The sequence below is a fragment of the Protomyctophum bolini genome (assembly GCF_963924005.1).
Source record: "Protomyctophum bolini genome assembly, chromosome: 4".
In the NCBI taxonomy this organism is placed as follows: domain Eukaryota; kingdom Metazoa; phylum Chordata; class Actinopteri; order Myctophiformes; family Myctophidae; genus Protomyctophum; species Protomyctophum bolini.
The window spans coordinates 39,533,391-39,542,091 of NC_137865.1; positions in this window are offsets into that span (position 1 = coordinate 39,533,391).

Below are 8,701 nucleotides of genomic sequence, written 5' to 3' on the forward strand. Positions count from 1 at the left end.
GCACAAAACAATACTACAAAATAAAAGGTACTGTACACAAGTTAAAGGTGAAACTCTTAACTGCAACTAAGAAACATGGAAAATACAACACTTCAAAATCACTGGAAAACACCAACTACTAAAAACAAAGGAACACAGGAAAAATATAATGGGGATACAGAACACGGACACAGAAGTCACAGAACGTCATATGGCCTGTTAACCACTTTAGGATATGGACACAAAAGACTTGAGTCTGCCTATGGGGCCCGGCCGTCTATTGCTTTGCAATTGGAAGTGGAGTGGTTTGTCGCCCTGTTTCTGTTTGTTGCAAACACCTTGTGTCTAGGGCGCCTCGAATAGAGGAAAAGTCTATTTGAAGCAGATAAATGACCAAGACACTAGACACTGCATTTCCCCCTCTGTCCAATCGAATGAGTCAAAGATGGACCGGACAGAAGGCTCGATCCTGCACACAACCTGCGTTTATCAGCCTGCAGCCATATAGTTTGTGTGACTGGATTCCCTTAAATCCTCTATACGCTTAGTGAAACCGACTTGACTTGACTTGACTCTACTTGGACTGCTTCTTTCTGTCTACACCAATTCACCAAATCTCTTCGGACACGTTGTGAGCTTGTAGATCTGCTATTTTATGCCAAATTACTCAAAGGAATCACTTTTAATTCATGTTTGTAGACAAAACCTGCGGTCCACTCCACTCCACTCAGGATCAGACCTAATGTAATATCTAATTAAAAAGCAAGATTATATGTTTGGTTATAACTAGTCTTCATTAACATTGGGGAGGTGCATTCATTAAAATAAATTGAAATTATAACATTAAAGAAATCTAATAGGCCACAAGTAAGGGTGTGCATTAAATTAAAGTAAGTAGGAGCCCATTACTCTTTATTTGAAATGTATGCCATCTTTTCCCCTAGTACCCCCCTCACACACACACACACACACACACACACACACACACACACACACACACACACACACACACACACACACACACACACACACACACACACACAACCCAATCTCCCTGCACACCTCCAGTATATACCCTCAACAAGTTGCTCTGTAATTAACAGAAGACTTGATAATTCGTTATCTGTGACAGGCTGCTCCCATATGGACAAAATACAGACCTAAATAGCCAGGTAGCTGTGAATTAATTATTATTACAGACCTAGATAACACTGTATCAGTATATGTATTTTAACTAATCAATATTCTTTATGTTTAGGTCTTAAGTTCTTAATTAAGAATCAAGATGACCTACAGAAATCCCCAAACTTGCAAACAATCTTAAATTTATAGGCCTATACTTCCAGTTTCTCCTCAATCATTTTGATGCATGTCTTGAAATTGTAACCTCAAAACCAACACTACTTCAGTTTTCATTGCGGTCACACAGAATGCAAAACACTAAACGCTGATGCCATGTTGTAAAATAGATGAAATTCTCATTCCAAGTCGACATTCCAGCCTAAACATTTCATTTTCTCCCTCAAATGGCTTTGTGCATTTCCCATTCACATTGACACAGTTGTTCATTGGCTAATTCAACTGAATTGATCTTATCTCAAGTAGGCTACTATGTGTAAATTAACTCATTTTGGCGGGAGCCCCTTTTGGTGTTAGCATTATGTTATGCTTTAGCTATTGAAAAATAGCAGATCTACAAGCTCTTAGCGCGCCACCGAGTGGCGTGCTAAGCGCTTGTAGGTCTGCTATTTTTGAAAAATCGAAGAACCACTGACATAGAAACATAGCTTTTTCAGAAAACTGTCAGGATGTATAAGATATTTTTAGAATCTGATCTCAGGTCAAAATGGGTTAAATATATATTATCTCAGGTAGGCTACTATATGTGTAAATTAATATGCAGATCAGTTTTGGTTTTTTTCTTGTTTGATCTCCTTTCCCACTTGCCCCCCTTCTTCTTCTTATTCCCTTTCTTTTTTTCTATGGAAATAATGAGACGATGGGAACTATATGCGCAAAACCAAATTTCACCACCTTTTAACCTTATAAACCTGTGGTGTGACAACATACCTGATTCTGATTCATTGCATGCTCAATAGTAAATTGAAATTCTATGTATAATCAGCATTATGTTTATACAAAACATAAGGTCAGCATGATCGGTTGGTTAAGTAACTTCCCTTGTAGGTCTGCTATTTGTGAACATGTTGGTGCTTTGCAAGGTCAATGAATATAAATTATATAATTCACACTAGCGCTATAAATTAATGACTGCTTACAGTGGCTCACTGTTCTGGGACTTGGTGTACAGTACATGACAGCAGACAGTCATACAGCCACAGGCCTGTCATACAAGGAAAGTCATGCTCTGAACTCGTGCTTCTGTATATAACATATCCCTCAGTGAGCTATGACAGCATGCAGTTTTGACTTTTAAATGCTGTTTTTCTCCTTTTCTTATTTTTTTCCACAATCTGTTTATTGAACATTTTTTTGTTTACAAAAAGGACGTGAAAAAGTGAAAGTGATCAAGACAATTATGACAACAACAATAAGCAAGACTTTCATAAAGACAAAGACAAATACCGTAGACACAAAAATCAAATCAAATACAGTACACTAGGCCTATAAGTCAGTCAACAATGCTACAACAATGTCACCAAATGTATAGCACCTTGTGCTATACATTACATGTACCTGTAAACTTAAAATCCAAATTATTTCCATTGAAACTGAACAGATCGTGTTGCTGCTGTCAATGTCTTCTTCTTGGGTTGACAGTTTTCCATGGTGGAGAAACTGGTGTGTTCCACATGGCCAGTCCATTACATCTGAGCTGGTGTGTGTTGGGCTGTCTGTCAGCCTCCTCCATGTCTGGTATTCATGTTGCCGTCTGGACCTTTGCACCATGTAGTGTCATCCATAAGGTCAAGGGGGATGTTCCACACAAAGTGCGATCCAACCAAGAGGATGACAGCGAGTCACAATAGCAGTGGAGGTGCGTGAAGGCTGTAACAAAGGGTGGTTCCCTGTCTGACGTACTAACAGTCCGACACCCTAGCTATCCCAAACCCTAACCAGGCCCGGACTGGCACAGGAAATTGGCCCTGGCATTTGTGGTCTTCACCGACCCAAAGACGGCCCAAAGAGAACTACTATGTATTTTTATATTACTTTTTTTTATGACTGGCCAGCCCTTCTGGTATATGCCAGAATTGCCAAACTGTCCAATCCGGGGCCTGAAACCTAACCCTAACCACACGCAGAAGCCACGGGTGAGTCTTAACCGGCCACACATGTCAGAGCCACGCGGGTGATGGGGTATGTCGAAATGCTGGCATGCCCTTATACCGGCCACATGTGTAGGCCTACTTCGGACCAACATATGCCCCCCGGACACATGGCATTGGATCGTGGCCCCCATCTCTCTGCCATGGATCGTGTGGTGGGTGGCTGCAGGCACATCGGCCTCCACACATTAAATGTTGTCACACACAGGCATCCTCAGTCCGTTCTATATTTTGGATCAAAGTCCTGTGGCAATGAGGAAGCGGTGATGGGGTCAGGACTGTGAAGTCTGGGAGCTCCTCCTAGCCACAACCTGGCACACATGGCGGTCGGTGGGTGTTCGATTCATCAATCATTAAGCTCTTGGACCGAGACAGAAAGAGCTTTTTGGCAGCTGCACCCATGCATGACTGATGGACAGTGCCACGGACGTCGGACAACCTGAAAACATAATGCCTCCGGCCACAGCTGTTGCCAGTGGAGGCATGCAGACTACGCCTTTCACCCATTGTTTGTAGGTCACAATGCTGGTTGGTTAATATACTCCCCAGACCTTCATCCTTATGGGTTCTTCTGGAGGAGTTCATGCACCATTGCCTGGCTGTGTCCGTTTTCATCCAAGCTGCTTGCTGTTCCATCACAAGGACAAACTTGACTTTGCCCTCTACTATTGAGGGCAAATACTTTACATATAATAATCCCATACATAGGTCAGTGTCAGTTACCGTACTTTGGAGACATAGACAGAGAAACTTAAATATCTAATATTAATTACCGGTATATTAATAACAACAATAACAATGTGTAACCACTTTCGTCCAGAGAGGATGAGAAATCACAAGAGATGTAGGTAAAAATGGAAAAAAGAAAGGAAGGCACCTTAGGAGAGCTGAGCGAGGGGAAAAAGTGGGAGTAGGAAAAGGATTTCTTTGACTACGGCTTTTCATGGAATACAGATTGCTCAACTCATGTCCCCCATATATGGGGACTATAGGTTGGCGGAGGGTTTGTAGAGCCCAGGATCACATTAGATAATTGACACAGGGGTGAAAAATGGGTTACAAAATCGTGGGATAAAAATTATAGAAAGATTGCTTGCCAGGGATGTTTTTTCTCTTCTCATCTCATCTTCGGATGACAGTAGGCAGCAGTCGGTATTAAAGAATGAGACCAAATATTGGGCAGAATGAGAGGAGAAGATGATGAGGGGACTCAGAGTCCTGGGGTCAGATGCTGATTGCATTTTAGAGTGCTATGGAACCAATATCTGGCTACAGAGATGGATGCGGTGAAGAACCAGAGGAAAGCTTGATAACTGTGATGGTTCTCAACCAGTAGGTCTAGATTAGAGAGATATATAACATATGCAGTAACCAGCGTGTATCTGTATACTGAAATATATACATAAATATAATAAATGTCTATGTTCACAGGCTTCTGTGTGCGGCCTAGAGGGCATCTGAGCATGTGTAACACCATACCTCTTACACCATGGGAAACCGGGCCATATAAACCATATACAGTAAGTAGCCTGTGCCTCACATTCCAGCCAACCTCACTTTAGCACAAATAGATGGTGAGCTGTTTAAGTGTAACTGCACAGATAGGAAAATATCTGAAAAGCGGAATCAGGTTTAAGTACACTGTAAAATCCTCAGTGTTGAACCTTGAGAGTGTACAAATGTAATTTCACAAGTAAGGGTAGACTAGATACAAATGGCCGTCTCTGGGATTTTTACATTCAAAAATACACTTTTACTTACCCCTCATCTTTCACCCTCTTCAGAGGATTTCACTATAAATATCACTCTTTCGACTGATATTATTGAATTCCTGGTTTAAGGTTTATTGCAATATCCTTGCAGTTTAAATTCAATCCATTGCAAATTAAATGTAGGTGCACCAAGAAACCCTGAATGATGTCTCAGCCAAGTAAAGTAACTGTGAGGAAGGCAACTTTATATTACAGTATCTGTGGTTCAGATGAGGTTCAGATATTGATTATGGATAACTCAATATCTGAAACATTCACTGTATGTGCTCTGCAATAACAAAATATAGAATAAAAAGTTATATCTGTTATCCCCAGAGAATGACACCGTTGTGCTAAATTTCGTTCTGTACTTGGACAGAACGTGCATGGAATGACAATAAAACTCCTTGAACCAGCCTGGGCCGTGGCTCAGCGGTCCAGGCACCTTGATTGATAATCCAGTTTGCAGTGTGCCGCGGGTTCGACTCCCGATCCCGACGGCCTTTACTGCGTGTCACCCCCCATCTCTCTCCACGTTTCCTGTCAGCCTACTGTCTGTCCCTCTATAAAAAAAATGCGAAAGCCACAAAAGAAACTCCTTGAACCTTGAACCCTGAAGTCATAGGAGGTTGGATTGAGTCGAAACTTCGTCCAAACAGGGCATCTCGACGATGCGCCACCAACCCACAAGGGTCCATTTGGACCCCTCGTGGTCCTCACATCCTTTGTTAAGATATATGGTCAGATATTGATGTATGTATAGATGTACAACTATATGTACAGTACTATACTTCATATGCATATTGGATAAATGGTGCAATTTACCCGGAATGGAGACAAAGCCTGCTCTAATACAGTACTTCCTTTCAAGCACAACACATAACTTTGGCTTGGTTTGTCATTACTATAATATAACCATCAAATGTACCTGAGCTTGCATCGCTGCAACCCACACTCCATAATTAGGAAGTGTACCCGCACTTCTAAAATAAAAAAGCGTCAATGTTTATGTCCCTATGCACACACACTCGCATGCGCATGCACGCTCACTCGCACACACTCACTCACGCACACACACACACACACACACACACACACACACACACACACACACACACACACACACACACACACACACACACACACACACACACACACTTTCCTGGGTAATTAGCGAATACAGTTTAATCTATAGTAGCCTATAGTATACTCCATACCCAGGTTAATTGGATTTGGAGTGTGAAAGCTCTTTAACAGATTGCTGTGTAACAGCAATCTGTTAAAGAGAGAGAGAGAGAGAGAGAGAGAGAGAGAGGATGAATATTGAGATATATGGACTTAAACTGCTCTGGTCCTGTGAACACAGTATTGTAATGATCGATGCACACTGGCAAACTCTCTCTATAGGAATAGCCTACTCTTCATAATTGTGTCAACAAGCACACAAACACCAAACCAACCTCACTCATAACAACAAAAGTGGAGGGGTTGAATCACACAGCTACCCCTATCTCTTATTGTTTTCCCCCAAGGGAACACAATAACACAACAACACAACAAGTATGTAAGTAAGTTTGCGAGATTATTGGATATATACAGACAGACGGAGACCAAAAGACAGATATAGAGAGAGACAGACACACAGACAGGGGTGAAAACATAACCTCTGCGCCTGGTTGAGATATATCAATGAATATATATAAGCGCCTCTCGAGGCATGCTTGGAAGCCTCTCAGAACGGCACATCCCCAGAGAGGCCAAGGCCATGGACACGCTGCGTTTCCCAGGTCCCCAGGGGAGGGTCATCTGGAGCAGAGGGGCTCTCTCTACCTCCACCTGGTCCTCCCCTATGCTGGCAGAGGGGCTGAGAAGGTGACAGCCGGTCCCGATGTATGACCACCTTATTGCCCTGCACCCAGCTGCACTCTGTGGACCGCGTCTGACAGCTTGGCCGTACATGGACAGCCCCTGGGTGTTGCCATGGAGACGGCCTGCTCAATGGGATGTTTGAGATCATAACTCTACGGTGTTTCGGGCCACCGGGCCAGCTGTCCTTCTGGCTCTTTCATATTCAGGAGCCAGGTCAGTGATGCGTGGTCGCTCCCGAGCAGGAACTTTTGTGTCCACACCAGCAACGGCTCTTGCCGGGTCACGCTGTAGTGTTCGTCTCAGCACGGTTCAGGCAGCAACAATATGCAACCATTAACCACTCTTTCCACGCTCTCCCCCTCCTGAGACAGCACTGCACCCAGGCCCTTGTCACTGCATGGCGTCAGTGTATTCAGGTTTGGTTAATGCCAGGAAAGGTGCATGGTGTGGCACGCCTCGTTCCAAATAAAAGTCCCTTATGTGTCAGCCGGTTTAAGCCAGATCGTGTTTCCCGGTGGAGGGAGGACAAGAGTAGCCCTGCCTGAGGGATAAAAAGGGGGGGGGGGGTGGATGTAATGGAGTAGCCCTAGCAGCTCATAAGACTAATATCTCCCCTGGTCAAGGGGAATCCCCTTGGGTGATAGATGTTTGGTTTCCCACATGGGAGTCCAGGGTTCAATTCTGTGTCAAGGCCCTCTCAAAATCTGCTGTGTGAACTAGGAAGTCATTGAGGTAGACCACACAGTGATACTGATCGAGGGACAGATACAGAACCTTCTCCATTAGCCTTGGTTGCATAGTCGGCATGAATCAGGATTGCCATAAGCCACAAGCCTTTTGGGAAAAGGCTGGTCTTGGGCCGAACCTTGGCGGATAGCTCGACCTGCCAGCTCGAAGCAGGGAATCTGAATAGAGTGGAATAGAGTGGGACAATATTCCTTTGTCCCACAGCACTGAGCTAAGATGTTCTGGTTCAATATATTTTGTTTTAAATATGATGTTTTCTTCCCCAACTAGATGAATAAACTCACCCCAAAATATTTTAAAGGACTAAAAGGAAATCTACCCTATACCATAGCCCTATACTTATTGACTTGATGGCAGTGCTGTGGGTGCTGCGCCAGGTACAGTACTCTCATCTCAGCCACCAGCACACTAACTGTGATCTTCCATACCATCAGGGGAGGCTTAGTTTTGCCAGAGCCACTGATTAGAACAGTTTAGCTTTTTGTTATTTGTATAGCTCCACAACCTTGCCCAATGTTGGTATGTATAGTGAACTGGTCTTTAGAATGTTTTTTCCCCTTCTATTTATTTTTATTTTCTCATATTTTATCTATGGATCTATAGATTTCTGATGGTACTCCTTTGATTACACCTGTCTTAAACGCCATTGCATGTTATCATATAGCCTACCCAGAAAGAATTATGGTCTTAAATAAGAGAATAGCACAGCCTGCTGGTTATACTGTATGGTTCACTCTGGGCGGAGCACAATACTCAGAAAATCATAATCTACCAGCATCCGAAACAAAGATTACAGATTCCTAAGTGACTGGTTCAATATGTGCATCTAAATAAGAAAACAGATGAGATTTGTGCTTCCTAAAAAAAAGTACAAAGACAAAAAGTGAAGCTGAATTTCAGTTCTTATGTCAGGCCACACATGACATGGGAAGCAATAGACACAATAGGTAGTACACCAGTTGTTGTCAATAACACTAGCTCTCCCTGTGTGTGTGTGTGTGTGTGTGTGTGTGTGTGTGTGTGTGTGTGTGTGTGTGTGTGTGTGTGTGTGTGTGTGTGTGTGTG